Source organism: Phalangium opilio, unplaced genomic scaffold (assembly GCF_054372755.1).
Source record: "Phalangium opilio isolate 3A_F unplaced genomic scaffold, DU_Popi_V2 ptg000246l_1, whole genome shotgun sequence".
Classification (NCBI taxonomy): Eukaryota; Metazoa; Arthropoda; class Arachnida; order Opiliones; family Phalangiidae; genus Phalangium; species Phalangium opilio.
The window spans coordinates 6,914,332-6,940,595 of NW_028324225.1; the positions used below are offsets into that span (position 1 = coordinate 6,914,332).

The 26,264-nt window shown below is 44.3% G+C and overlaps 47 non-coding genes across 47 annotated transcripts; all 47 read left to right on the top strand.

Moving 5' to 3' along the window:
* The first annotated feature begins 37 nt into the window (after positions 1–37).
* TRNAP-AGG (transfer RNA proline (anticodon AGG)) lies at positions 38–109 on the top strand. Its single transcript has one exon. It is a non-coding gene; the product is annotated as a tRNA-Pro (tRNA).
* A 733-nt stretch (positions 110–842) lies between these two features.
* On the top strand, positions 843–914 carry TRNAP-AGG (transfer RNA proline (anticodon AGG)). The gene has a single exon. It is a non-coding gene; the product is annotated as a tRNA-Pro (tRNA).
* A 1,059-nt stretch (positions 915–1,973) lies between these two features.
* On the top strand, positions 1,974–2,045 carry TRNAP-AGG (transfer RNA proline (anticodon AGG)). The gene has a single exon. It is a non-coding gene; the product is annotated as a tRNA-Pro (tRNA).
* Positions 2,046–2,778: 733 nt separating this feature from the next.
* TRNAP-AGG (transfer RNA proline (anticodon AGG)) lies at positions 2,779–2,850 on the top strand. Its single transcript has one exon. It is a non-coding gene; the product is annotated as a tRNA-Pro (tRNA).
* Positions 2,851–3,585: 735 nt separating this feature from the next.
* Positions 3,586–3,657, top strand: TRNAP-AGG (transfer RNA proline (anticodon AGG)). The gene has a single exon. It is a non-coding gene; the product is annotated as a tRNA-Pro (tRNA).
* A 573-nt stretch (positions 3,658–4,230) lies between these two features.
* Positions 4,231–4,302, top strand: TRNAF-AAA (transfer RNA phenylalanine (anticodon AAA)). The gene has a single exon. It is a non-coding gene; the product is annotated as a tRNA-Phe (tRNA).
* An 896-nt stretch (positions 4,303–5,198) lies between these two features.
* TRNAP-AGG (transfer RNA proline (anticodon AGG)) lies at positions 5,199–5,270 on the top strand. Its single transcript has one exon. It is a non-coding gene; the product is annotated as a tRNA-Pro (tRNA).
* A 91-nt stretch (positions 5,271–5,361) lies between these two features.
* TRNAP-AGG (transfer RNA proline (anticodon AGG)) lies at positions 5,362–5,433 on the top strand. The gene has a single exon. It is a non-coding gene; the product is annotated as a tRNA-Pro (tRNA).
* A 572-nt stretch (positions 5,434–6,005) lies between these two features.
* TRNAP-AGG (transfer RNA proline (anticodon AGG)) lies at positions 6,006–6,077 on the top strand. The gene has a single exon. It is a non-coding gene; the product is annotated as a tRNA-Pro (tRNA).
* Positions 6,078–6,811: 734 nt separating this feature from the next.
* On the top strand, positions 6,812–6,883 carry TRNAP-AGG (transfer RNA proline (anticodon AGG)). The gene has a single exon. It is a non-coding gene; the product is annotated as a tRNA-Pro (tRNA).
* Positions 6,884–7,135: 252 nt separating this feature from the next.
* TRNAP-AGG (transfer RNA proline (anticodon AGG)) lies at positions 7,136–7,207 on the top strand. Its single transcript has one exon. It is a non-coding gene; the product is annotated as a tRNA-Pro (tRNA).
* Positions 7,208–7,620: 413 nt separating this feature from the next.
* On the top strand, positions 7,621–7,692 carry TRNAP-AGG (transfer RNA proline (anticodon AGG)). Its single transcript has one exon. It is a non-coding gene; the product is annotated as a tRNA-Pro (tRNA).
* An 89-nt stretch (positions 7,693–7,781) lies between these two features.
* On the top strand, positions 7,782–7,853 carry TRNAS-AGA (transfer RNA serine (anticodon AGA)). The gene has a single exon. It is a non-coding gene; the product is annotated as a tRNA-Ser (tRNA).
* Positions 7,854–8,262: 409 nt separating this feature from the next.
* On the top strand, positions 8,263–8,334 carry TRNAP-AGG (transfer RNA proline (anticodon AGG)). The gene has a single exon. It is a non-coding gene; the product is annotated as a tRNA-Pro (tRNA).
* Positions 8,335–8,906: 572 nt separating this feature from the next.
* Positions 8,907–8,978, top strand: TRNAP-AGG (transfer RNA proline (anticodon AGG)). Its single transcript has one exon. It is a non-coding gene; the product is annotated as a tRNA-Pro (tRNA).
* A 252-nt stretch (positions 8,979–9,230) lies between these two features.
* Positions 9,231–9,302, top strand: TRNAP-AGG (transfer RNA proline (anticodon AGG)). Its single transcript has one exon. It is a non-coding gene; the product is annotated as a tRNA-Pro (tRNA).
* A 413-nt stretch (positions 9,303–9,715) lies between these two features.
* Positions 9,716–9,787, top strand: TRNAP-AGG (transfer RNA proline (anticodon AGG)). The gene has a single exon. It is a non-coding gene; the product is annotated as a tRNA-Pro (tRNA).
* An 89-nt stretch (positions 9,788–9,876) lies between these two features.
* On the top strand, positions 9,877–9,948 carry TRNAP-AGG (transfer RNA proline (anticodon AGG)). Its single transcript has one exon. It is a non-coding gene; the product is annotated as a tRNA-Pro (tRNA).
* Positions 9,949–10,520: 572 nt separating this feature from the next.
* TRNAP-AGG (transfer RNA proline (anticodon AGG)) lies at positions 10,521–10,592 on the top strand. Its single transcript has one exon. It is a non-coding gene; the product is annotated as a tRNA-Pro (tRNA).
* Positions 10,593–10,844: 252 nt separating this feature from the next.
* Positions 10,845–10,916, top strand: TRNAP-AGG (transfer RNA proline (anticodon AGG)). Its single transcript has one exon. It is a non-coding gene; the product is annotated as a tRNA-Pro (tRNA).
* Positions 10,917–11,490: 574 nt separating this feature from the next.
* On the top strand, positions 11,491–11,562 carry TRNAP-AGG (transfer RNA proline (anticodon AGG)). The gene has a single exon. It is a non-coding gene; the product is annotated as a tRNA-Pro (tRNA).
* A 572-nt stretch (positions 11,563–12,134) lies between these two features.
* Positions 12,135–12,206, top strand: TRNAP-AGG (transfer RNA proline (anticodon AGG)). Its single transcript has one exon. It is a non-coding gene; the product is annotated as a tRNA-Pro (tRNA).
* Positions 12,207–12,615: 409 nt separating this feature from the next.
* TRNAP-AGG (transfer RNA proline (anticodon AGG)) lies at positions 12,616–12,687 on the top strand. Its single transcript has one exon. It is a non-coding gene; the product is annotated as a tRNA-Pro (tRNA).
* Positions 12,688–13,259: 572 nt separating this feature from the next.
* Positions 13,260–13,331, top strand: TRNAP-AGG (transfer RNA proline (anticodon AGG)). The gene has a single exon. It is a non-coding gene; the product is annotated as a tRNA-Pro (tRNA).
* A 252-nt stretch (positions 13,332–13,583) lies between these two features.
* Positions 13,584–13,655, top strand: TRNAP-AGG (transfer RNA proline (anticodon AGG)). Its single transcript has one exon. It is a non-coding gene; the product is annotated as a tRNA-Pro (tRNA).
* Positions 13,656–14,068: 413 nt separating this feature from the next.
* Positions 14,069–14,140, top strand: TRNAP-AGG (transfer RNA proline (anticodon AGG)). Its single transcript has one exon. It is a non-coding gene; the product is annotated as a tRNA-Pro (tRNA).
* An 89-nt stretch (positions 14,141–14,229) lies between these two features.
* TRNAP-AGG (transfer RNA proline (anticodon AGG)) lies at positions 14,230–14,301 on the top strand. The gene has a single exon. It is a non-coding gene; the product is annotated as a tRNA-Pro (tRNA).
* Positions 14,302–14,873: 572 nt separating this feature from the next.
* Positions 14,874–14,945, top strand: TRNAP-AGG (transfer RNA proline (anticodon AGG)). Its single transcript has one exon. It is a non-coding gene; the product is annotated as a tRNA-Pro (tRNA).
* Positions 14,946–15,517: 572 nt separating this feature from the next.
* On the top strand, positions 15,518–15,589 carry TRNAP-AGG (transfer RNA proline (anticodon AGG)). The gene has a single exon. It is a non-coding gene; the product is annotated as a tRNA-Pro (tRNA).
* Positions 15,590–16,001: 412 nt separating this feature from the next.
* Positions 16,002–16,073, top strand: TRNAP-AGG (transfer RNA proline (anticodon AGG)). Its single transcript has one exon. It is a non-coding gene; the product is annotated as a tRNA-Pro (tRNA).
* A 252-nt stretch (positions 16,074–16,325) lies between these two features.
* TRNAH-AUG (transfer RNA histidin (anticodon AUG)) lies at positions 16,326–16,397 on the top strand. The gene has a single exon. It is a non-coding gene; the product is annotated as a tRNA-His (tRNA).
* Positions 16,398–16,486: 89 nt separating this feature from the next.
* On the top strand, positions 16,487–16,558 carry TRNAP-AGG (transfer RNA proline (anticodon AGG)). The gene has a single exon. It is a non-coding gene; the product is annotated as a tRNA-Pro (tRNA).
* Positions 16,559–16,970: 412 nt separating this feature from the next.
* TRNAP-AGG (transfer RNA proline (anticodon AGG)) lies at positions 16,971–17,042 on the top strand. Its single transcript has one exon. It is a non-coding gene; the product is annotated as a tRNA-Pro (tRNA).
* A 252-nt stretch (positions 17,043–17,294) lies between these two features.
* On the top strand, positions 17,295–17,366 carry TRNAP-AGG (transfer RNA proline (anticodon AGG)). The gene has a single exon. It is a non-coding gene; the product is annotated as a tRNA-Pro (tRNA).
* A 735-nt stretch (positions 17,367–18,101) lies between these two features.
* Positions 18,102–18,173, top strand: TRNAP-AGG (transfer RNA proline (anticodon AGG)). The gene has a single exon. It is a non-coding gene; the product is annotated as a tRNA-Pro (tRNA).
* A 572-nt stretch (positions 18,174–18,745) lies between these two features.
* Positions 18,746–18,817, top strand: TRNAP-AGG (transfer RNA proline (anticodon AGG)). Its single transcript has one exon. It is a non-coding gene; the product is annotated as a tRNA-Pro (tRNA).
* An 88-nt stretch (positions 18,818–18,905) lies between these two features.
* On the top strand, positions 18,906–18,977 carry TRNAP-AGG (transfer RNA proline (anticodon AGG)). Its single transcript has one exon. It is a non-coding gene; the product is annotated as a tRNA-Pro (tRNA).
* Positions 18,978–19,712: 735 nt separating this feature from the next.
* Positions 19,713–19,784, top strand: TRNAP-AGG (transfer RNA proline (anticodon AGG)). Its single transcript has one exon. It is a non-coding gene; the product is annotated as a tRNA-Pro (tRNA).
* Positions 19,785–20,519: 735 nt separating this feature from the next.
* TRNAP-AGG (transfer RNA proline (anticodon AGG)) lies at positions 20,520–20,591 on the top strand. The gene has a single exon. It is a non-coding gene; the product is annotated as a tRNA-Pro (tRNA).
* Positions 20,592–21,326: 735 nt separating this feature from the next.
* TRNAP-AGG (transfer RNA proline (anticodon AGG)) lies at positions 21,327–21,398 on the top strand. Its single transcript has one exon. It is a non-coding gene; the product is annotated as a tRNA-Pro (tRNA).
* Positions 21,399–21,811: 413 nt separating this feature from the next.
* On the top strand, positions 21,812–21,883 carry TRNAP-AGG (transfer RNA proline (anticodon AGG)). Its single transcript has one exon. It is a non-coding gene; the product is annotated as a tRNA-Pro (tRNA).
* Positions 21,884–22,779: 896 nt separating this feature from the next.
* Positions 22,780–22,851, top strand: TRNAP-AGG (transfer RNA proline (anticodon AGG)). Its single transcript has one exon. It is a non-coding gene; the product is annotated as a tRNA-Pro (tRNA).
* Positions 22,852–23,586: 735 nt separating this feature from the next.
* TRNAP-AGG (transfer RNA proline (anticodon AGG)) lies at positions 23,587–23,658 on the top strand. The gene has a single exon. It is a non-coding gene; the product is annotated as a tRNA-Pro (tRNA).
* Positions 23,659–24,071: 413 nt separating this feature from the next.
* TRNAP-AGG (transfer RNA proline (anticodon AGG)) lies at positions 24,072–24,143 on the top strand. The gene has a single exon. It is a non-coding gene; the product is annotated as a tRNA-Pro (tRNA).
* Positions 24,144–25,039: 896 nt separating this feature from the next.
* On the top strand, positions 25,040–25,111 carry TRNAP-AGG (transfer RNA proline (anticodon AGG)). Its single transcript has one exon. It is a non-coding gene; the product is annotated as a tRNA-Pro (tRNA).
* Positions 25,112–25,524: 413 nt separating this feature from the next.
* Positions 25,525–25,596, top strand: TRNAP-AGG (transfer RNA proline (anticodon AGG)). Its single transcript has one exon. It is a non-coding gene; the product is annotated as a tRNA-Pro (tRNA).
* A 572-nt stretch (positions 25,597–26,168) lies between these two features.
* Positions 26,169–26,240, top strand: TRNAP-AGG (transfer RNA proline (anticodon AGG)). The gene has a single exon. It is a non-coding gene; the product is annotated as a tRNA-Pro (tRNA).
* The last annotated feature ends 24 nt before the right edge of the window (positions 26,241–26,264 follow it).

The window sequence follows — 26,264 nt, forward strand, 5'->3', positions numbered from 1 at the left end:
GACCTATGAGTTGGGCATATTTTTTACTTGAACACACGGTCCGTTGGTCTAGGGGTATGGTACTCGCTTAGGGTGCGAGTGGTCCCGGGTTCAAATCCCGGACGGACCCGAGTTTTTGCAGAAGTAATGTAGTGACTATTTAAATGAAACTAATTAATTTGTAGCCCTATGAATTGAGCATATTTCTACTTCATACATGGTGCGATGGTCTAGGGGTATGATACTCGCTTTGGGTGCGAGTGTTCTATTTTTCAAATCCCGGACTTATTCGAGGTTTTGCAGAAGTAATTTTGTGACTATTTAATTGCAACTAATTACAGGGTAGTCCTATGAGTTGAGCATATTTTACTTACGCAGATTGTCCGTTTTTCTAGGGGTATGATACTCGCTTTGGCTGCGAGTGGTCCCGGGTTCAGATCCCGGACAGACCCGAGTTCTTTCAGAAGTAATTTAGTATCTTTTTAAATGCAACTAACTACAGGGTAGACCTATGAGTTGGGCATATTTTACTTGAACACACGGTCCGTTGGTCTAGGGGTATAATACTCGCTTTGAGTGCGAGTGTTCTAGGTTTCAAATCCCGGACGTACCCGAGTTTTTGCAGAAGTAGTTTTGTGACTATTTAATTGCAACTAATTACAGGGTAGTCCTATGAGTTGAGCATGTTTTACTTACGCAGATTGTCCGTTGGTCTAGGGGTATGATACTCGCTTTGGCTGCGAGTGGTCCCGGGTTCAAATCCCGGACAGACCCGAGTTCTTTCAGAAGTAATTTAGCAACTATTTAAATGCAACAAACAACAGGGTAGACCTATGAGTTGGGCATATTTTACTTGAACACACGGTCCGTTGGTCTAGGGGAATGATACTCGCTTAGGGTGCGAGTGGTCCCGGGTTCAAATCCCGGACGGACCCGAGTTTTTGCAGAAGTAATGTAGTGACTATTTAAATGCAACTAATTACAGGGTAGTCCTATGAGTTGAGCACATTTTACTTACGGACATTGTCCGTTTGTCTAGGGGTATGATACTCGCTTTGACTGCGAGTGGTCCCGGGTTCAAATTCCGGACAGACCCGAGTGCTTTCAGAAGTAATTTAGTGACTATTTAAATGCAACTAACTACAGGGTAGACCTATGAGTTGAGCATATTTTACTTACGCACATTGTCCGTTGGTGTAGAGGTATGATACTCGCTTTGTCTGCGAGTGGTCCCGGGTTCAAATCCCGGACGGACCCGAGTTTTTGCAGAAGTAATTTAGTGACAATTTAAATGCAACTAATTAATTTGTACCCCTATGAATTGAGCCTATTTCTATTCCATACATGGTGCGCTGGTCTAGGGTTATGATACTCGCTTTGAGTGCGAGTGTTCTAGGTTTCAAATCCCGGACGTACCCGAGTTTTTGCAGAAGTAGTTTTGTGACTATTTTATTGCAACTAATTACAGGGTAGTCCTATGAGTTGAGCATGTTTTACTTACGCAGATTGTCCGTTGTTCTAGGGGTATGGTACTCGCTTTGGCTGCGAGTCGTCCCGGGTTCAAATCCCGGACAGGCCCGAGTTCTTTCAGAAGTAATTTAGCAACTATTTAAATGCAACTAACAACAGGGTAGACCTATGAGTTGGGCATATTTTTTACTTGAACACACGGTCCGTTGGTCTAGGGGTATGATACTCGCTTAGGGTGCGAGTGTTCTAGGTTTCAAATCCCGGACGTACCCGAGTTTTTGCAGAAGTAGTTTTGTGACTATTTAATTGCAACTAATTACAGGGTAGTCCTATGAGTTTAACATGTTTTACTTACGCAGATTGTACTTTGGTCTAGGGGTATGGTACTCGCTTTGGCTGCGAGTCGTCCCGGGTTCAAATCCCGGACAGGCCCGAGTTCTTTCAGAAGTAGTTTAGCAACTATTTAAATGCAACTAACCACAGGATAGACCTATGAGTTGGGCATATTTTTTACTTGAACACACGGTCCGTTGGTCTAGGGGTATGGTACTCGCTTAGGGTGCGAGTGGTCCCGGGTTCAAATCCCGGACGGACCCGAGTTTTTGCAGAAGTAATGTAGTGACTATTTAAATGAAACTAATTAATTTGTAGCCCTATGAATTGAGCATATTTCTACTTCATACATGGTGCGATGGTCTAGGGGTATGATACTCGCTTTGGGTGCGAGTGTTCTATTTTTCAAATCCCGGACTTATCCGAGGTTTTGCAGAAGTAATTTTGTGACTATTTAATTGCAACTAATTACAGGGTAGTCCTATGAGTTGAGCATATTTTACTTACGCAGATTGTCCGTTTTTCTAGGGGTATGATACTCGCTTTGGCTGCGAGTGGTCCTGGGTTCAGATCCCGGACAGACCCGAGTTCTTTCAGAAGTAATTTAGTATCTTTTTAAATGCAACTAACTACAGGGTAGACCTATGAGTTGGGCATATTTTACTTGAACACACGGTCCGTTGGTCTAGGGGTATAATATTCGCTTTGAGTGCGAGTGTTCTAGGTTTCAAATCCCGGACGTACCCGAGTTTTTGCAGAAGTAGTTTTGTGACTATTTAATTGCAACTAATTACAGGGTAGTCCTATGAGTTGAGCATGTTTTACTTACGCAGATTGTCCGTTGGTCTAGGGGTATGATACTCGCTTTGGCTGCGAGTGGTCCCGGGTTCAAATCCCGGACAGACCCGAGTTCTTTCAGAAGTAATTTAGCAACTATTTAAATGCAACTAACAACAGGGTAGACCTATGAGTTGGGCATATTTTACTTGAACACACGGTCCGTTGGTCTAGGGGAATGATACTCGCTTAGGGTGCGAGTGGTCCCGGGTTCAAATCCCGGACGGACCCGAGTTTTTGCAGAAGTAATGTAGTGACTATTTAAATGCAACTAATTACAGGGTAGTCCTATGAGTTGAGCACATTTTACTTACGCACATTGTCCGTTTGTCTAGGGGTATGATACTCGCTTTGACTGCGAGTGGTCCCGGGTTCAAATTCCGGACAGACCCGAGTGCTTTCAGAAGTAATTTAGTGACTATTTAAATGCAACTAACTACAGGGTAGACCTATGAGTTGAGCATATTTTACTTACGCGCATTGTCCGTTGGTGTAGAGGTATGATACTCGCTTTGACTGCGAGTGGTCCCGGGTTCAAATCCCGGACGGACCCGAGTTTTTGCAGAAGTAATTTAGTGACAATTTAAATGCAACTAATTAATTTGTACCCCTATGAATTGAGCCTATTTCTATTCCATACATGGTGCGCTGGTCTAGGGTTATGATACTCGCTTTGAGTGCGAGTGTTCTAGGTTTCAAATCCCGGACGTACCCGAGTTTTTGCAGAAGTAGTTTTGTGACTATTTTATTGCAACTAATTACAGGGTAGTCCTATGAGTTGAGCATGTTTTACTTACGCAGATTGTCCGTTGTTCTAGGGGTATGGTACTCGCTTTGGCTGCGAGTCGTCCCGGGTTCAAATCCCGGACAGGCCCGAGTTCTTTCAGAAGTAATTTAGCAACTATTTAAATGCAACTAACAACAGGGTAGACCTATGAGTTGGGCATATTTTTTACTTGAACACACGGTCCGTTGGTCTAGGGGTATGATACTCGCTTAGGGTGCGAGTGGTCCCGGGTTCAAATCCCGGACGGACCCGAGTTTTTGCAGAAGTAGTTTTGTGACTATTTAATTGCAACTAATTTCAGGGTAGTCCTATGAGTTGAGCATGTTTTACTTACGCAGATTGTCCTTTGGTCTAGGGGTATGATACTCGCTTTGGCTGCGAGTGGTCCCGGGTTCAAATCCCGGACAGACCCGAGTTCTTTCAGAAGTAATTTAGCAACTATTAAATGCAACTAACAACAGGGTAGACCTATGAGTTGGGCATATTTTACTTGAACACACGGTGCGTTGGTCAACTGGTATGATACTCGCTTAGGGTGCGAGTGGTCCCGGGTTCAAATCCCGGACGGACCCGAGATTTTGCAGAAGTAATGTAGTGACTATTTAAATGCAACTAACTACAGGGTAGTCCTATGAGTTGAGCATGTTTTAGTTACGCAGATTGTCTGTTGGTCTAGGGGTATGGTACTCGCTTTGGCTGCGAGTCGTCCCGGGTTCAAATCCCGGACAGGCCCGAGTTCTTTCAGAAGTAATTTAGCAACTATTTAAATGCAACTAACAACAGGGTAGACCTATTAGTTGGGCATATATTTTACTTTAACACACGGTCCGTTGGTCTAGGGGTATGATACTCGCTTAAAGTGCGAGTGGTCCCGGGTTCAAATTCCGGACGGACCCCAGTTTTTGCAGAAGTAATGTAGTGACTATTTAAATGCAACTAATTAATTTGTAGCCCTATGAATTGAGCCTATTTCTATTCCATACATGGTGCGCTGGTCTAGGGGTATGATAGTCGCTTTGAGTGCGAGTGTTCTAGGTTTCAAATCCCGGACGTACCCGAGTTTTTGCAGAAGTAGTTTTGTGACTATTTAATTGCAACTAATTACAGGGTAGTCCTATGAGTTGAGCATGTTTTATTTACGCAGATTGTTCGTTGGTCTAGGGGTATGATACTCGCTTTGGCTGCGAGTGGTCCCGGGTTCAGATCCCGGACAGACCCGAGTTCTTTCAGAAGTAGTTTAGCAACTATTTAAATGCAACTAATAACAGGGTAGACCTATGAGTTGGGCATATTTTTTACTTGAACACACGGTCCGTTGGTCTAGGGGTATGATACTCGCTTAGGGTGCGAGTGGTCCCGGGTTCAGATCCCGGACAGGCCCGAGTTCTTTCAGAAGTAATTTAGTAACTTTTTAAATGCAACTAACTACAGGGTAGACCTATGAGTTGGGCATATTTTACTTGAACACACGGTCCGTTGGTCTAGGGGTATAATACTCGCTTTGAGTGCGAGTGTTCTAGGTTTCAAATCCCGGACGTACCCGAGTTTTTGCAGAAGTAGTTTTGTGACTATTTAATTGCAACTAATTACAGGGTAGTCCTATGAGTTGAGCATGTTTTACTTACGCAGATTGTCCGTTGGTCTAGGGGTATGATACTCGCTTTGGCTGCGAGTGGTCCCGGGTTCAAATCCCGGACAGACCCGAGTTCTTTCAGAAGTAATTTAGCAACTATTTAAATGCAACTAACAACAGGGTAGACCTATGAGTTGGGCATATTTTACTTGAACACACGGTCCGTTGGTCTAGGGGTATGATACTCGCTTAGGGTGCGAGTGGTCCCGGGTTCAAATCCCGGACGGACCCGAGTTCTTTCAGAAGTAATTAAGTAACTTTGTAAATGCAACTAATAACAGGGTAGGCCTATGAGTTGGGCATATTTTTTACTTGAACACACGGTCCGTTGGTCTAGGGGTATGATACTTGCTTAGGGTGCGAGTGGTCCCGGGTTCAAATCCCGGACGGACCCGAGTTTTAGCAGAAGTAATCTAGTGACTATTTAAATGCAACTAATTAATTTGTAGCCCTATGAATTGAGCATATTTCTATTCCATACATGGTGCGATGGTCTAGGGGTATGATACTCTTTTTGGGCGCGAGTGTTCTAGGTTTCAAATCCCGGACTTATCCGAGTTTTTGCAGAAGTAATTTTGTGACTATTTAATTGCAACTAATTACAGGGTAGTCCTATGAGTTGAGCATATTTTACTTACGCAGATTGTCCGTTTTTCTAGGGGTATGATACTCGCTTTGGCTGCGAGTGGTCCCGGGTTCAGATCCCGGACAGACCCGAGTTCTTTCAGAAGTAATTTAGTAACTTTTTAAATGCAACTAACTACAAGGTAGACCTATTCGTTGGGCATATTTTACTTGAACACACGGTCCGTTGGTCTAGGGGTATGATACTCGCTTTGGCTGCGAGTGGTCCCGGGTTCAGATCCCGGACAGACCCGAGTTCTTTCAGAAGTAATTTAGTAACTTTTTAAATGCAACTAACTACAGGGTAGACCTATGAGTTGGGCATATTTTACTTGATCACACGGTCCGTTGGTTTAGGGGTATGATACTCGCTTAGGGTGCGAGTGGTCCCGGGTTCAAATCCCGGACGGACCCGAGTTTTTGCAGAAGTAGTTTTGAGACTATATAATTGCAACTAATTACAGGGTAGTCCTATGAGTTGAGCATGTTTTACTTACGCAGATTGTCCGTTGGTCTAGGGGTATGATACTCGCTTTGGCTGCGAGTCGTCCCGGGTTCAAATACCGGACAGGCCCGAGTTCTTTCAGAAGTGATTTAGCAACTATTTAAATGCAACTAATAACAGGGTAGACCTATGAGTTGGGCATATTTTTTACTTAAACACACGGTCCGTTGGTCTAGGGGTATGATACTCGCTTTGGCTTCGAGTGGTCCCGGGTTCAGAACCCGGACAGACCCGAGTTCTTTCAGAAGTAATTTAGAAACTTTTTAAATGCAACTAACTACAGGGTAGACCTATGAGTTGGGCATATTTTACTTGAACACACGGTCCGTTGGTCTAGGGGTATGATACTCGTTTGGCTGCGAGTGGTCCCGGGTTCAGATCCCGGACAGACCCGAGTTCTTTCAGAAGTAATTTAGTAACTTTTTAAATGCAACTAACTACAGGGTAGACCTATGAGTTGGGCATATTTTACTTGAACACACGGTCCGTTGGTCTAGGGGTATGATACTCGCTTTGGCTGCGAGTGGTCCCGGGTTCAGATCCCGGACAGACCCGAGTTCTTTCAGAAGTAATTTATTAACTTTTTAAATGCAACTAACTACAGGGTAGACCTATGAGTTGGGCATATTTTACTTGAACACACGGTCCGTTGGTCTAGGGGTATGATACTCGCTTAGGGTGCGAGTGGTCCCGGGTTCAAATCCCGGACGGACCCGAGTTTTTGCAGAAGTAGTTTTGAGACTATATAATTGCAACTAATTACAGGGTAGTCCTATGAGTTGAGCATGTTTTACTTTCGCAGATTGTCCGTTGGTCTAGGGGTATGATACTCGCTTTGGCTGCGAGTCGTCCCGGGTTCAAATCCCGGACAGGCCAGAGTTCTTACAGAAGTAATTTAGCAACTATTTAAATGCAACTAATAACAGGGTAGACCTATGAGTTGGGCATATTTTTTACTTGAACACACGGTCCGTTGGTCTAGGGGTATGATACTCGCTTAGGGTGCGAGTGGTCCCGGGTTCAAATCCCGGACGGACCCGAGTTTTAGCAGAAGTAATCTAGTGACTATTTAAATGCAACTAATTAATTTGTAGCCCTATGAATTGAGCATATTTCTATTCCATACATGGTGCGATGGTCTAGGGGTATGATACTCGCTTTGGGTGCGAGTGTTCTAGGTTTCAAATCCCGGACTTATCCGAGGTTTTGCAGAAGTAATTTTGTGACAATTTAATTGCAACTAATTACAGAGTAGTCCTATGAGTTGAGCATATTTTAGTTACGCAGATTGTCCGTTTTTCTAGGGGTATGATACTCGCTTTGGCTGCGAGTGGTCCCGGGTTCAGATCCCGGACAGACCCGAGTTCTTTCAGTAGTAATTTAGCAACTATTTAAATGCAACTAATAACAGGGTAGACCTATGAGTTGGGCATATTTTTTACTTGAACACACGGTCCGTTGGTCTAGGGGTATGATACTCGCTTAGGGTGCGAGTGGTCCCGGGTTCAAATCCCGGACAGACCCGAGTTCTTTCAGAAGTAATTTAGTAACTTTTTAAATGCAACTAACTACAGGGTAGACCTATTAGTTGGGCATATTTTACTTGAACACACGGTCCGTTGGTCTAGGGGTATGACACTCGCTTAGAGTGCGAGTGGTCCCGGGTTCAAATCCCGGACGGACCCGTGTTTTTGCAGAAGTAGTTTTGGGACTATATAATTGCAACTAATTACAGGGTAGTCCTATGAGTTGAGTATGTTTTACTTACGAGATTGTCCGTTGGTCTAGGGGTATGATACTCGCTTTGGCTGCGAGTCGTCCGGGTTCAAATACCGGACAGGCCCGAGTTCTTTCAGAAGTAATTTAGCAACTATTTAAATGCAACTAATAACAGGGTAGACCTATGAGTTGGGCATATTTTACTTGAACACACGGTCCGTTGGTCTAGGGGTATGATACTCGCTTAGGGTGCGAGTGGTCCCGGGTTCAAATCCCGGGCAGACCCGAGTTCTTTCAGAAGTAATTTAGTAACTTTTTAAATGCAACTAACTACAGGGTAGACCTATTAGTTGGGCATCTTTTACTTGAACACACGGTCCGTTGGTCTAGGGGTATGATACTCGCTTAGGGTGCGAGTGGTCCCGGGTTCAAATCCCGGACGGACCCGAGTTTTTGCAGAAGTAGTTTTGGGACTATATAATTGCAACTAATTACAGGGTAGTCCTATGAGTTGAGCATGTTTTACTTACGAGATTGTCCGTTGGTCTAGGGGTATGATACTCGCTTTGGCTGCGAGTCGTCCCGGGTTCAAATACCGGACAGGCCCGAGTTCTTTCAGAAGTAATTTAGCAACTATTTAAATGCAACTAATAACAGGGTAGACCTATGAGTTGGGCATATTTTTTACTTAAACACACGGTCCGTTGGTCTAGGGGTATGATACTCGCTTTGGCTGCGAGTGGTCCCGGGTTCAGATCCCGGACAGACCCGAGTTCTTTCAGAAGTAATTTAGTAACTTTTTAAATGCAACTAACTACAGGGTAGACCTATGAGTTGGGCATATTTTACTTGAACACACGGTCCGTTGGTCTAGGGGTATGATACTCGTTTGGCTGCGAGTGGTCCCGGGTTCAGATCCCGGACAGACCCGAGTTCTTTCAGAAGTAATTTAGTAACTTTTTAAATGCAACTAACTACAGGGTAGATCTATGAGTTGGGCATATTTTACTTGAACCCACGGTCCGTTGGTCTAGGGGTATGATACTCGCTTAGGGTGCGAGTGGTCCCGGGTTCAAATCCCGGACGGACCCGAGTTTTTGCAGAAGTAGTTTTGGGACTATATAATTGCAACTAATTACAGGGTAGTCCTATGAGTTGAGCATGTTTTATTTACGCAGATTGTCCGTTGGTCTAGGGGTATGATACTCGCTTTGGCTGCGAGTCGTCCCGGGTTCAAATCCCGGACAGGCCCGAGTTCTTTCAGAAGTAATTTAGCAACTATTTAAATGCAACTAATAACAGGGTAGACCTATGAGTTGGGCATATTTTTAAGTTGAACACACGGTCCGTTGGTCTAGGGGTATGATACTCGCTTAGGGTGCGAGTGGTCCCGGGTTCAAATTCCGGACGGACCCGAGTTTTAGCAGAAGTAATCTAGTGACTATTTAAATGCAACTAATTAATTTGTAGCCCTATGAATTGAGCATATTTCTATTCCATACGTGGTGCGATGGTCTAGGGGTATGATACTCGCTTTGGGTGCGAGTGTTCTAGGTTTCAAATCCCGGACTTATCCAAGGTTTTGCAGAAGTAATTTTGTGACAATTTAATTGCAACTAATAACAGGGTATTACTATGAGTTGAGCATATTTTACTTACGCAGATTGTCTGTTTTTCTAGGGGTATGATACTCGCTTTGGCTGCGAGTGGTCCCGGGTTCAGATCCCGGACAGACCCGAGTTCTTTCAGTAGTAATTTAGCAACTATTTAAATGCAACTAATAACAGGGTAGACCTATGAGTTGGGCATATTTTTTACTTGAACACACGGTCCGTTGGTCTAGGGGTATGATACTCGCTTAGGGTGCGAGTGGTCCCGGGTTCAAATCCCGGACAGACCCGAGTTCTTTCAGAAGTAATTTAGTAACTTTTTAAATGCAACTAACTACAGGGTAGACCTATTAGTTGGGCATATTTTACTTGAACACACGGTCCGTTGGTCTAGGGGTATGATACTCGCTTAGGGTGCGAGTGGTCCCGGGTTCAAAACCCGGATGGACCCGAGTTTTTGCAGAAGTAGTTTTGGGACTATATAATTGCAACTAATTACAGGGTAGTCCTATGAGTTGAGCATGTTTTACTTACGAGATTGTCCGTTGGTCTAGGGGTATGATACTCGCTTTGGCTGCGAGTCGTCCCGGGTTCAAATACCGGACAGGCCCGAGTTCTTTCAGAAGTAATTTAGCAACTATTTAAATGCAACTAATAACAGGGTAGACCTATGAGTTGGGCATATTTTTTACTTAAACACACGGTCCGTTGGTCTAGGGGTATGATACTCGCTTTGGCTGCGAGTGGTCCCGGGTTCAGATCCCGGACAGACCCGAGTTCTTTCAGAAGTAATTTAGTAACTTTTTAAATGCAACTAACTACAGGGTAGACCTATGAGTTGGGCATATTTTACTTGAACACACGGTCCGTTGGTCTAGGGGTATGATACTCGTTTGGCTGCGAGTGGTCCCGGGTTCAGATCCCGGACAGACCCGAGTTCTTTCAGAAGTAATTTAGTAACTTTTTAAATGCAACTAACTACAGGGTAGATCTATGAGTTGGGCATATTTTACTTGAACCCACGGTCCGTTGGTCTAGGGGTATGATACTCGCTTAGGGTGCGAGTGGTCCCGGGTTCAAATCCCGGACGGACCCGAGTTTTTGCAGAAGTAGTTTTGGGACTATATAATTGCAACTAATTACAGGGTAGTCCTATGAGTTGAGCATGTTTTATTTACGCAGATTGTCCGTTGGTCTAGGGGTATGATACTCGCTTTGGCTGCGAGTCGTCCCGGGTTCAAATCCCGGACAGGCCCGAGTTCTTTCAGAAGTAATTTAGCAACTATTTAAATGCAACTAATAACAGGGTAGACCTATGAGTTGGGCATATTTTTAAGTTGAACACACGGTCCGTTGGTCTAGGGGTATGATACTCGCTTAGGGTGCGAGTGGTCCCGGGTTCAAATTCCGGACGGACCCGAGTTTTAGCAGAAGTAATCTAGTGACTATTTAAATGCAACTAATTAATTTGTAGCCCTATGAATTGAGCATATTTCTATTCCATACGTGGTGCGATGGTCTAGGGGTATGATACTCGCTTTGGGTGCGAGTGTTCTAGGTTTCAAATCCCGGACTTATCCAAGGTTTTGCAGAAGTAATTTTGTGACAATTTAATTGCAACTAATAACAGGGTAGTACTATGAGTTGAGCATATTTTACTTACGCAGATTGTCTGTTTTTCTAGGGGTATGATACTCGCTTTGGCTGCGAGTGGTCCCGGGTTCAGATCCCGGACAGACCCGAGTTCTTTCAGTAGTAATTTAGCAACTATTTAAATGCAACTAATAACAGGGTAGACCTATGAGTTGGGCATATTTTTTACTTGAACACACGGTCCGTTGGTCTAGGGGTATGATACTCGCTTAGGGTGCGAGTGGTCCCGGGTTCATATCCCGGACAGACCCGAGTTCTTTCAGAAGTAATTTAGTAACTTTTTAAATGCAACTAACTACAGGGTAGACCTATTAGTTGGGCATATTTTACTTGAACACACGGTCCGTTGGTCTAGGGGTATGATACTCGCTTAGGGTGCGAGTGGTCCCGGGTTCAAAACCCGGATGGACCCGAGTTTTTGCAGAAGTAGTTTTGGGACTATATAATTGCAACTAATTACAGGGTAGTCCTATGAGTTGAGCATGTTTTACTTACGAGATTGTCCGTTGGTCTAGGGGTATGATACTCGCTTTGGCTGCGAGTCGTCCCGGGTTCAAATACCGGACAGGCCCGAGTTCTTTCAGAAGTAATTTAGCAACTATTTAAATGCAACTAATAACAGGGTAGACCTATGAGTTGGGCATATTTTTTACTTAAACACACGGTCCGTTGGTCTAGGGGTATGATACTCGCTTTGGCTGCGAGTGGTCCCGGGTTCAGATCCCGGACAGACCCGAGTTCTTTCAGAAGTAATTTAGTAACTTTTTAAATGCAACTAACTACAGGGTAGACCTATGAGTTGGGCATATTTTACTTGAACACACGGTCCGTTGGTCTAGGGGTATGATACTCGTTTGGCTGCGAGTGGTCCCGGGTTCAGATGCCGGACAGACCCGAGTTCTTTCAGAAGTAATTTAGTAACTTTTTAAATGCAACTAACTACAGGGTAGACCTATGAGTTGGGCATATTTTACTTGAACACACGGTCCGTTGGTCTAGGGGTATGATACTCGCTTAGGGTGCGAGTGGTCCCGGGTTCAAATCCCGGACGGACCCGTGTTTTTGCAGAAGTAGTTTTGGGACTATATAATTGCAACTAATTACAGGGTAGTCCTATGAGTTGAGTATGCTTTACTTGCGAGATTGTCCGTTGGTCTAGGGGTATGATACTCGCTTTGGCTGCGAGTCGTCCGGGTTCAAATACCGGACAGGCCCGAGTTCTTTCAGAAGTAATTTAGCAACTATTTAAATGCAACTAATAACAGGGTAGACCTATGAGTTGGGCATATTTTACTTGAACACACGGTCCGTTGGTCTAGGGGTATGATACTCGCTGAGGGTGCGAGTGGTCCCGGGTTCAAATCCCGGGCAGACCCGAGTTCTTTCAGAAGTAATTTAGTAACTTTTTAAATGCAACTAACTACAGGGTAGACCTATTAGTTGGGCATATTTTACTTGAACACACGGTCCGTTGGTCTAGGGGTATGATACTCGCTTAGGGTGCGAGTGGTCCCGGGTTCAAATCCCGGACGGACCCGAGTTTTTGCAGAAGTAGTTTTGGGACTATATAATTGCAACTAATTACAGGGTAGTCCTATGAGTTGAGCATGTTTTACTTACGAGATTGTCCGTTGGTCTAGGGGTATGATACTCGCTTTGGCTGCGAGTCGTCCCGGGTTCAAATACCGGACAGGCCCGAGTTCTTTCAGAAGTAATTTAGCAACTATTTAAATGCAACTAATAACAGGGTAGACCTATGAGTTGGGCATATTTTTTACTTAAACAAACGGTCCGTTGGTCTAGGGGTATGATACTCGCTTTGGCTGCGAGTGGTCCCGGGTTCAGATCCCGGACAGACCCGAGTTCTTTCAGAAGTAATTTAGTAACTTTTTAAATGCAACTAACTACAGGGTAGACCTATGAGTTGGGCATATTTTACTTGAACACACGGTCCGTTGGTCTAGGGGTATGATACTCGTTTGGCTGCGAGTGGTCCCGGGTTCAGATCCCGGACAGACCCGAGTTCTTTCAGAAGTAATTTAGTAACTTTTTAAATGCAACTAACTACAGGGTAGATCTATGAGTTGGGCATATTTTACTTGAACACACGGTCCGTTGGTCTAGGGGTATGATACTCGCTTAGGGTGCGAGTGGTCCCGGGTTCAAATCCCGGACGGACCCGAGTTTTTGCAGAAGTAGTTTTGGGACTATATAATTGCAACTAATTACAGGGTAGTCCTATGAGTTGAGCATGTTTTACTTACGCAGATTGTCCGTTGGTCTAGGGGTATGATACTCGCTTTGGCTGCGAGTCGTCCCGGGTTCAAATCCCGGACAGGCCCGAGTTCTTTCAGAAGTAATTTAGCAACTATTTAAATGCAACTAATAACAGGGTAGACCTATGAGTTGGGCATATTTTTAAGTTGAACACACGGTCCGTTGGTCTAGGGGTATGATACTCGCTTAGGGTGCGAGTGGTCCCGGGTTCAAATTCCGGACGGACCCGAGTTTTAGCAGAAGTAATCTAGTGACTATTTAAATGCAACTAATTAATTTGTAGCCCTATGAATTGAGCATATTTCTATTCCATACGTGGTGCGATGGTCTAGGGGTATGATACTCGCTTTGGGTGCGAGTGTTCTAGGTTTCAAATCCCGGACTTATCCAAGGTTTTGCAGAAGTAATTTTGTGACAATTTAATTGCAACTAATAACAGGGTAGTACTATGAGTTGAGCATATTTTACTTACGCAGATTGTCTGTTTTTCTAGGGGTATGATACTCGCTTTGGCTGCGAGTGGTCCCGGGTTCAGATCCCGGACAGACCCGAGTTCTTTCAGTAGTAATTTAGCAACTATTTAAATGCAACTAATAACAGGGTAGACCTATGAGTTGGGCATATTTTTTACTTGAACACACGGTCCGTTGGTCTAGGGGTATGATACTCGCTTAGGGTGCGAGTGGTCCCGGGTTCAAATCCCGGACAGACCCGAGTTCTTTCAGAAGTAATTTAGTAACTTTTTAAATGCAACTAACTACAGGGTAGACCTATTAGTTGGGCATATTTTACTTGAACACACGGTCCGTTGGTCTAGGGGTATGATACTCGCTTAGGGTGCGAGTGGTCCCGGGTTCAAAACCCGGATGGACCCGAGTTTTTGCAGAAGTAGTTTTGGGACTATATAATTGCAACTAATTACAGGGTAGTCCTATGAGTTGAGCATGTTTTACTTACGAGATTGTCCGTTGGTCTAGGGGTATGATACTCGCTTTGGCTGCGAGTCGTCCCGGGTTCAAATACCGGACAGGCCCGAGTTCTTTCAGAAGTAATTTAGCAACTATTTAAATGCAACTAATAACAGGGTAGACCTATGAGTTGGGCATATTTTTTACTTAAACACACGGTCCGTTGGTCTAGGGGTATGATACTCGCTTTGGCTGCGAGTGGTCCCGGGTTCAGATCCCGGACAGACCCGAGTTCTTTCAGAAGTAATTTAGTAACTTTTTAAATGCAACTAACTACAGGGTAGACCTATGAGTTGGGCATATTTTACTTGAACACACGGTCCGTTGGTCTAGGGGTATGATACTCGTTTGGCTGCGAGTGGTCCCGGGTTCAGATCCCGGACAGACCCGAGTTCTTTCAGAAGTAATTTAGTAGCTTTTTAAATGCAACTAACTACAGGGTAGACCTATTAGTTGGGCATATTTTACTTGAACACACGGTCCGTTGGTCTAGGGGTATAATACTCGCTTAGGGTGCGAGTGGTCCCGGGTTCAAATCCCGGACGGACCCGAGTTTTTGCAGAAGTAGTTTTGGGACTATATAATTGCAACTAATTACAGGGTAGTCCTATGAGTTGAGCATGTTTTACTTACGAGATTGTCCGTTGGTCTAGGGGTATGATACTCGCTTTGGCTGCGAGTCGTCCCGGGTTCAAATACCGGACAGGCCCGAGTTCTTTCAGAAGTAATTTAGCAACTATTTAAATGCAACTAATAACAGGGTAGACCTATGAGTTGGGCATATTTTTTACTTAAACACACGGTCCGTTGGTCTAGGGGTATGATACTCGCTTTGGCTGCGAGTGGTCCCGGGTTCAGATCCCGGACAGACCCGAGTTCTTTCAGAAGTAATTTAGTAACTTTTTAAATGCAACTAACTACAGGGTAGACCTATGAGTTGGGCATATTTTACTTGAACACACGGTCCGTTGGTCTAGGGGTATGATACTCGTTTGGCTGCGAGTGGTCCCGGGTTCAGATCCCGGACAGACCCGAGTTCTTTCAGAAGTAATTTAGTAACTTTTTAAATGCAACTAACTACAGGGTAGATCTATGAGTTGGGCATATTTTACTTGAACACACGGTCCGTTGGTCTAGGGGTATGATACTCGCTTAGGGTGCGAGTGGTCCCGGGTTCAAAACCCGGATGGACCCGAGTTTTTGCAGAAGTAGTTTTGGGACTATATAATTGCAACTAATTACAGGGTAGTCCTATGAGTTGAGCATGTTTTACTTACGAGATTGTCCGTTGGTCTAGGGGTATGATACTCGCTTTGGCTGCGAGTCGTCAAGGGTTCAAATACCGGACAGGCCCGAGTTCTTTCAGAAGTAATTTAGCAACAATTTAAATGCAACTAATAACAGGGTAGACCTATGAGTTGGGCATATTTTTTACTTAAACACACGGTCCGTTGGTCTAGGGGTATGATACTCGCTTTGGCTGCGAGTGGTCCCGGGTTCAGATCCCGGACAGACCCGAGTTCTTTCAGAAGTAATTTAGTAACATTTTAAATGCAACTAACTACAGGGTAGACCTATGAGTTGGGCATATTTTACTTGAACACACGGTCCGTTGGTCTAGGGGTATGATACTCGCTTAGGGTGCGAGATGTCCCGGGTTCAAATCCCGGACGGACCCGAGTTTTTGCAGAAGTAGTTTTGGGACTATATAATTGCAACTAATTACAGGGTAGTCCTATGAGTTGAGCATGTTTTACTTACGCAGATTGTCCGTTGGTCTAGGGGTATGATACTCGCTTTGGCTGCGAGTCGTCCCGGGTTCAAATCCCGGACAGGCCCGAGTTCTTTCAGAAGTAATTTAGCAACTATTTAAATGCAACTAATAACAGGGTAGGCCTATGAGTTGGGCATATTTTTTACTTGAACACATGGTCCGTTGGTCTAGGGGTATGATACTCGCTTATGGTGCGAGTGGTCCCGGGTTCGAATCCCGGACAGACCCGAGTTCTTTCAGAAGTAATTTAGTAACTTTTTAAATGCAACTAACTACAGGGTAGACCTATTAGTTGGGCATATTTTACTTGAACACACGGTCCGTTGGTCTAGGGGTATGATACTCGCTTAGGGTGCGAGTGGTCCCGGGTTCAAATCCCGGATGGACCCGAGTTTTTGCAGAAGTAGTTTTGGGACTATATAATTGCAACTAATTACAGGGTAGTCCTATGAGTTGAGCATGTTTTACTTACGAGATTGTCCGTTGGTCTAGGGGTATGATACTCGCTTTGGCTGCGAGTCGTCCCGGGTTCAAATACCGGACAGGCCCGAGTTCTTTCAGAAGTAATTTAGCAACTATTTAAATGCAACTAATAACAGGGTAGACCTATGAGTTGGGCATATTTTTTACTTAAACACACGGTCCGTTGGTCTAGGGGTATGATACTCGCTTTGGCTGCGAGTGGTCCCGGGTTCAGATCCCGGACAGACCCGAGTTCTTTCAGAAGTAATTTAGTAACTTTTTAAATGCAACTAACTACAGGGTAGACCTATTAGTTGGGCATATTTTACTTGAACACACGGTCCGTTGGTCTAGGGGTATGATACTCGCTTAGGGTGCGAGTGGTCCCGGGTTCAAATCCCGGACGGACCCGAGTTTTTGCAGAAGTAGTTTTGGGACTATATAATTGCAACTAATTACAGGGTAGTCCTATGAGTTGAGCATGTTTTACTTACGCAGATTGTCCGTTGGTCTAGGGGTATGATACTCGCTTTGGCTGCGAGTCGTCCCGGGTTCAAATCCCGGACAGGCCCGAGTTCTTTCAGAAGTAATTTAGCAACTATTTATATGCAACTAATAACAGGGTAGACCTATGAGTTGGGCATATTTTTTACTTGAACACACGGTCCGTTGGTCTAGGGGTGTGACACTCGCTTAGGGTGCGAGTGGTCCCGGGTTCAAATCCCGAACGGACCCGAGTTTTAGCAGAAGTAATCTAGTGACTATTTAAATGCAACTAATTAATTTGTAGCCCTATGAATTGAGCATATTTCTATTCCATACATGGTGCGATGGTCTAGGGGTATGATACTCGCTTTGGGTGCGAGTGTTCTAGGTTTCAAATCCCGGACTTATCCGAGGTTTTGCAGAAGTAATTTTGTGACAATTTAATTGCAACTAATTACAGGGTAGTCCTATGAGTTGAGCATGTTTTACTTACGCAGGTTGTCCGTTTTTCTAGGGGTATGATACTCGCTTTGGCTGCGAGTGGTCCCGGGTTCAGATCCCGGACAGACCCGAGTTCTTTCAGAAGTTTTTTAGTAACTTTTTAAATGCAACTAACTACAGGGTAGACCTATGAGTTGGGCATATTTTACTTGAACACACGGTCCGTTGGTCTAGGGGTATGATACTCGCTTTGAGTGCGTGTGTTCTAGGTTTCAAATCCCGGACGTACCCGAGTTTTTGCAGAAGTAGTTTTGGGACTATATAATTGCAACTAATTACAGGGTAGTCCTATGAGTTGAGCATGTTTTACTTACGCAGATTGTCCGTTGGTCTAGGGGTATGATACTCGCTTTGGCTGCGAGACGTCCCGGGTTCAAATCCCGGACAGGCCCGAGTTCTTTCAGAAGTAATTTAGCAACTATTTATATGCAACTAATAACAGGGTAGACCTATGAGTTGGGCATATTTTTAAGTTGAACACACGGTCCGTTGGTCTAGGGGTATGATACTCGCTTAGGGTGCGAGTGGTCCCGGGTTCAAATCCTGGACGGACCCGAGTTTTAGCAGAAGTAATCTAGTGACTATTTTAATGCAACTAATTAATTTCTAGCCCTATGAATTGAGCATATTTCTATTCCATACATGGTGCGATGGTCTAGGGGTATGATACTCGCTTTGGGTGCGAGTGTTCTAGGTTTCAAATCCCGGACTTACCCGAGTTTTTGCAGAAGTAATTTTGTCACTATTTAATTGCAACTAATTACAGGGTAGTCCTATGAGTTGAGCATATTTTACTTACGCAGATTGTCCGTTTTTCTAGGGGTATGATACTCGCTTTGGCTGCGAGTGGTCCCGGGTTCAGATCCCGGACAGACCCGAGTTCTTTCAGAAGTAATTTAGTGACTTTTTAAATGCAACTAACTACAGGGTAGACCTATGAGCTGGGCATATTTTACTTGAACACACGGTCCGTTGGTCTAGGGGTATGATACTCGCTTTGGCTGCGAGTGCACCCGGGTTCAGATCCCGGAAGGGCCCGAGTTCTTTCAGAAGTAATTTAGTAACTTTTTAAATGCAACTAACTACAGGGTAGACCTATGAGTTGGGCATATTTTACTTGAACACACGGTCCGTTGGTCTAGGGGTACGATACTCGCTTAGGGTGCGAGTGGTCCCGGGTTCAAATCCCGGACGGACCGAGTTTTTGCAGAAGTAGTTTTGGGACTATATAATTGCAACTAATTACAGGGTAGTCCTATGAGTTGAGCATGTTTTGCTTACACAGATTGTCCGTTGGTCTAGGGGTATGATACTCGCTTAGGGTGCGAGTGGTCCCGGGTTCAAATCCCGGACGGACCCGAGTTTTAGCAGAAGTAATCTAGTGACTTTTTAAATGCAACTAATTAATTTGTAGCCCTATGAATTGAGCATATTTCTATTCCATACATGGTGCGATGGTCTAGGGGTATGATACTCGCTTTGGGAGCGAGTGTTCTAGGTTTCAAATCCCGGACTTATCCGAGGTTTTGCAGAAGTAATTTTGTGACTATTTAATTGCAACTAATTACAGGGTAGTCCTATGAGTTGAGCATATTTTACTTACGCAGATAGTCCGTTTTTCTAGGGGTATGATACTCGCTTTGGCTGCGAGTGGTCCCGGGTTCAGATCCCGGACAGACCCGAGTTCTTTCAGAAGTAATTTAGTAACTTTTTAAATGCAACTAACTACAGGGTAGACCTATGAGTTGGGCATATCTTACTTGAACACACGGTCCGTTGGTCTAGGGGTATGATACTCGCTTTGAGTGCGAGTGTTCTAGGTTTCAAATCCCGGACGTACCCGAGTTTTTGCAGAAGTAGTTTTGTGACTATTTAATTGCAACTAATTACAGGGTAGACCTATGAGTTGAGCATGTTTTACTTACGCAGATTGTCCTTTTGTCTAGGGGTATGATACTCGCTTTGGCTGCGAGTCGTCCCGGGTTCAAATCCCGGACAGGCCCGAGTTCTTTCAGAAGTAATTTATCAACTATTTAAATGCAACTAATAACAGGGCAGGCCTATGAGTTGGGCATATTTTTTACTTGAACACACGGTCCGTTGGTCTAGGGGTATGATACTTGCTTAGGGTGCGAGTGGTCCCGGGTTCAAATCCCGGACAGACCCGAGTTTTAGCAGAAGTAATCTAGTGACTATTTAAATGCAACTAATTAATTTGTAGCCCTATGAATTGAGCATATTTCTATTCCATACATGGTGCGATGGTCTAGGGGTATGATACTCGCTTTGGGTGCGAGTGTTCTAGGTTTCAAATCCCGGACTTATCTGAGTTTTTGCAGAAGTAGTTTTGTGACTATTTAATTGCAACTAATTACAGGGTAGACCTATGAGTTGAGCATGTTTTACTTACGCAGATTGTCCGTTTGTCTAGGGGTATGATACTCGCTTTGGCTGCGAGTCGTCCCGGGTTCAGATCCCGGACAGACCCGAGTTCTTTCAGAAGTAATTTAGTAACTTTTTAAATGCAACTAACTACAGGGTAGACCTATGAGTTGGGCATATCTTACTTGAACACACGGTCCGTTGGTCTAGGGGTATGATACTCGCTTTGAGTGCGAGTGTTCTAGGTTTCAAATCCCGGACGTACCCGAGTTTTTGCAGAAGTAGTTTTGTGACTATTTAATTGCAACTAATTACAGGGTAGACCTATGAGTTGAGCATGTTTTACTTACGCAGATTGTCCTTTTGTCTAGGGGTATGATACTCGCTTTGGCTGCGAGTCGTCCCGGGTTCAAATCCCGGACAGGCCCGAGTTCTTTCAGAAGTAATTTATCAACTATTTAAATGCAACTAATAACAGGGCAGGCCTATGAGTTGGGCATATTTTTTACTTGAACACACGGTCCGTTGGTCTAGGGGTATGATACTTGCTTAGGGTGCGAGTGGTCCCGGGTTCAAATCCCGGACAGACCCGAGTTTTAGCAGAAGTAATCTAGTGACTATTTAAATGCAACTAATTAATTTGTAGCCCTATGAATTGAGCATATTTCTATTCCATACATGGTGCGATGGTCTAGGGGTATGATACTCGCTTTGGGTGCGAGTGTTCTAGGTTTCAAATCCCGGACTTATCTGAGTTTTTGCAGAAGTAGTTTTGTGACTATTTAATTGCAACTAATTACAGGGTAGACCTATGAGTTGAGCATGTTTTAATTACGCAGATTGTCCGTTTGTCTAGGGGTATGATACTCGCTTTGGCTGCGAGTCGTCCCGGGTTCAGATCCCGGACAGACCCGAGTTCTTTCAGAAGTAATTTAGTAACTTTTTAAATGCAACTAACTACAGGGTAGACCTATGAGTTGGGCATATCTTACTTGAACACACGGTCCGTTGGTCTAGGGGTATGATACTCGCTTTGAGTGCGAGTGTTCTAGGTTTCAAATCCCGGACGTACCCGAGTTTTTGCAGAAGTAGTTTTGTGACTATTTAATTGCAACTAATTACAGGGTAGACCTATGAGTTGAGCATGTTTTACTTACGCAGATTGTCCGTTTGTCTAGGGGTATGATACTCGCTTTGGCTGCGAGTCGTCCCGGGTTCAAATCCCGGACAGGCCCGAGTTCTTTCAGAAGTAATTTATCAACTATTTAAATGCAACTAATAACAGGGTAGGCCTATGAGTTGGGCATATTTTTTACTTGAACACACGGTCCGTTGGTCTAGGGGTATGATACTTGCTTAGGGTGCGAGTGGTCCCGGGTTCAAATCCCGGACAGACCCGAGTTTTAGCAGAAGTAATCTAGTGACTATTTAAATGCAACTAATTAATTTGTAGCCCTATGAATTGAGCATATTTCTATTCCATACATGGTGCGATGGTCTAGGGGTATGATACTCGCTAAGGGTGCGAGTGGTCCCGGGTTCAAATCCCGGACGGACCCGAGTTTTTGCAGAAGTAATTTTGGGACTATATAATTGCAACTAATTACAGGGTAGACCTATGAGTTGAGCATGTTTTACTTACGCAGATTGTCCGTTTGTCTAGGGGTATGATACTCGCTTTGGCTGCGAGTCGTCCCGGGTTCAAATCCCGGACAGGCCCGAGTTCTTTCAGAAGTAATTTATCAACTATTTAAATGCAACTAATAACAGGGTAGGCCTATGAGTTGGGCATATTTTTTACTTGAACACACGGTCCGTTGGTCTAGGGGTATGATACTTGCTTAGGGTGCGAGTGGTCCCGGGTTCAAATCCCGGACAGACCCGAGTTTTAGCAGAAGTAATCTAGTGACTATTTAAATGCAACTAATTAATTTGTAGCCCTATGAATTGAGCATATTTCTATTCCATACATGGTGCGATGGTCTAGGGGTATGATACTCGCTTTGGGTGCGAGTGTTCTAGGTTTCAAATCCCGGACTTATCTGAGTTTTTGCAGAAGTAATTTTGTGACTATTTAATTGCAACTAATTACAGGGTAGTGCTATGAGTTGAGCATATTTTACTTACGCAGATTGTCCGTTTTTCTAGGGGTATGATACTCGCTTTGGCTGCGAGTGGTCCCGGGTTCAGATCCCGGACAGACCCGAGTTCTTTCAGAAGTAATTTAGTAACTTTTTAAATGCAACTAACTACAGGGTAGACCTATGAGCTGGGCATATTTTACTTGAACACACGGTCCGTTGGTCTAGGGGTATGATACTCGCTTTGGCTGCGAGTGCACCCGGGTTCAGATCCCGGAAGGGCCCGAGTTCTTTCAGAAGTAATTTAGTAACTTTTTAAATGCAACTAACTACAGGGTAGACCTATGAGTTGGGCATATCTTACTTGAACACACGGTCCGTTGGTCTAGGGGTATGATACTCGCTTTGAGTGCGAGTGTTCTAGGTTTCAAATCCCGGACGTACCCGAGTTTTTGCAGAAGTAGTTTTGTGACTATTTAATTGCAACTAATTACAGGGTAGACCTATGAGTTGAGCATGTTTTACTTACGCAGATTGTCCGTTTGTCTAGGGGTATGATACTCGCTTTGGCTGCGAGTCGTCCCGGGTTCAAATCCCGGACAGGCCCGAGTTCTTTCAGAAGTAATTTATCAACTATTTAAATGCAACTAATAACAGGGTAGGCCTATGAGTTGGGCATATTTTTTACTTGAACACACGGTCCGTTGGTCTAGGGGTATGATACTTGCTTAGGGTGCGAGTGGTCCCGGGTTCAAATCCCGGACAGACCCGAGTTTTAGCAGAAGTAATCTAGTGACTATTTAAATGCAACTAATTAATTTGTAGCCCTATGAATTGAGCATATTTCTATTCCATACATGGTGCGATGGTCTAGGGGTATGATACTCGCTTTGGGTGCGAGTGTTCTAGGTTTCAAATCCCGGACTTATCTGAGTTTTTGCAGAAGTAGTTTTGTGACTATTTAATTGCAACTAATTACAGGGTAGACCTATGAGTTGAGCATGTTTTACTTACGCAGATTGTCCGTTTGTCTAGGGGTATGATACTCGCTTTGGCTGCGAGTCGTCCCGGGTTCAGATCCCGGACAGACCCGAGTTCTTTCAGAAGTAATTTAGTAACTTTTTAAATGCAACTAACTACAGGGTAGACCTATGAGTTGGGCATATCTTACTTGAACACACGGTCCGTTGGTCTAGGGGTATGATACTCGCTTTGAGTGCGAGTGTTCTAGGTTTCAAATCCCGGACGTACCCGAGTTTTTGCAGAAGTAGTTTTGTGACTATTTAATTGCAACTAATTACAGGGTAGACCTATGAGTTGAGCATGTTTTACTTACGCAGATTGTCCTTTTGTCTAGGGGTATGATACTCGCTTTGGCTGCGAGTCGTCCCGGGTTCAAATCCCGGACAGGCCCGAGTTCTTTCAGAAGTAATTTATCAACTATTTAAATGCAACTAATAACAGGGCAGGCCTATGAGTTGGGCATATTTTTTACTTGAACACACGGTCCGTTGGTCTAGGGGTATGATACTTGCTTAGGGTGCGAGTGGTCCCGGGTTCAAATCCCGGACAGACCCGAGTTTTAGCAGAAGTAATCTAGTGACTATTTAAATGCAACTAATTAATTTGTAGCCCTATGAATTGAGCATATTTCTATTCCATACATGGTGCGATGGTCTAGGGGTATGATACTCGCTAAGGGTGCGAGTGGTCCCGGGTTCAAATCCCGGACGGACCCGAGTTTTTGCAGAAGTAATTTTGGGACTATATAATTGCAACTAATTACAGGGTAGACCTATGAGTTGAGCATGTTTTACTTACGCAGATTGTCCGTTTGTCTAGGGGTATGATACTCGCTTTGGCTGCGAGTCGTCCCGGGTTCAAATCCCGGACAGGCCCGAGTTCTTTCAGAAGTAATTTATCAACTATTTAAATGCAACTAATAACAGGGTAGGCCTATGAGTTGGGCATATTTTTTACTTGAACACACGGTCCGTTGGTCTAGGGGTATGATACTTGCTTAGGGTGCGAGTGGTCCCGGGTTCAAATCCCGGACAGACCCGAGTTTTAGCAGAAGTAATCTAGTGACTATTTAAATGCAACTAATTAATTTGTAGCCCTATGAATTGAGCATATTTCTATTCCATACATGGTGCGATGGTCTAGGGGTATGATACTCGCTTTGGGTGCGAGTGTTCTAGGTTTCAAATCCCGGACTTATCTGAGTTTTTGCAGAAGTAATTTTGTGACTATTTAATTGCAACTAATTACAGGGTAGTGCTATGAGTTGAGCATATTTTACTTACGCAGATTGTCCGTTTTTCTAGGGGTATGATACTCGCTTTGGCTGCGAGTGGTCCCGGGTTCAGATCCCGGACAGACCCGAGTTCTTTCAGAAGTAATTTAGTAACTTTTTAAATGCAACTAACTACAGGGTAGACCTATGAGCTGGGCATATTTTACTTGAACACACGGTCCGTTGGTCTAGGGGTATGATACTCGCTTTGGCTGCGAGTGCACCCGGGTTCAGATCCCGGAAGGGCCCGAGTTCTTTCAGAAGTAATTTAGTAACTTTTTAAATGCAACTAACTACAGGGTAGACCTATGAGTTGGGCATATCTTACTTGAACACACGGTCCGTTGGTCTAGGGGTATGATACTCGCTTTGAGTGCGAGTGTTCTAGGTTTCAAATCCCGGACGTACCCGAGTTTTTGCAGAAGTAGTTTTGTGACTATTTAATTGCAACTAATTACAGGGTAGACCTATGAGTTGAGCATGTTTTACTTACGCAGATTGTCCGTTTGTCTAGGGGTATGATACTCGCTTTGGCTGCGAGTCGTCCCGGGTTCAAATCCCGGACAGGCCCGAGTTCTTTCAGAAGTAATTTATCAACTATTTAAATGCAACTAATAACAGGGTAGGCCTATGAGTTGGGCATATTTTTTACTTGAACACACGGTCCGTTGGTCTAGGGGTATGATACTTGCTTAGGGTGCGAGTGGTCCCGGGTTCAAATCCCGGACAGACCCGAGTTTTAGCAGAAGTAATCTAGTGACTATTTAAATGCAACTAATTAATTTGTAGCCCTATGAATTGAGCATATTTCTATTCCATACATGGTGCGATGGTCTAGGGGTATGATACTCGCTAAGGGTGCGAGTGGTCCCGGGTTCAAATCCCGGACGGACCCGAGTTTTTGCAGAAGTAATTTTGGGACTATATAATTGCAACTAATTACAGGGTAGACCTATGAGTTGAGCATGTTTTACTTACGCAGATTGTCCGTTTGTCTAGGGGTATGATACTCGCTTTGGCTGCGAGTCGTCCCGGGTTCAAATCCCGGACAGGCCCGAGTTCTTTCAGAAGTAATTTATCAACTATTTAAATGCAACTAATAACAGGGTAGGCCTATGAGTTGGGCATATTTTTTACTTGAACACACGGTCCGTTGGTCTAGGGGTATGATACTTGCTTAGGGTGCGAGTGGTCCCGGGTTCAAATCCCGGACAGACCCGAGTTTTAGCAGAAGTAATCTAGTGACTATTTAAATGCAACTAATTAATTTGTAGCCCTATGAATTGAGCATATTTCTATTCCATACATGGTGCGATGGTCTAGGGGTATGATACTCGCTTTGGGTGCGAGTGTTCTAGGTTTCAAATCCCGGACTTATCTGAGTTTTTGCAGAAGTAATTTTGTGACTATTTAATTGCAACTAATTACAGGGTAGTGCTATGAGTTGAGCATATTTTACTTACGCAGATTGTCCGTTTTTCTAGGGGTATGATACTCGCTTTGGCTGCGAGTGGTCCCGGGTTCAGATCCCGGACAGACCCGAGTTCTTTCAGAAGTAATTTAGTAACTTTTTAAATGCAACTAACTACAGGGTAGACCTATGAGCTGGGCATATTTTACTTGAACACACGGTCCGTTGGTCTAGGGGTATGATACTCGCTTTGGCTGCGAGTGCACCCGGGTTCAGATCCCGGAAGGGCCCGAGTTCTTTCAGAAGTAATTTAGTAACTTTTTAAATGCAACTAACTACAGGGTAGACCTATGAGTTGGGCATATTTTACTTGAACACACGGTCCGTTGGTCTAGGGGTACGATACTCGCTTAGGGTGCGAGTGGTCCCGGGTTCAAATCCCGGACGGACCGAGTTTTTGCAGAAGTAGTTTTGGG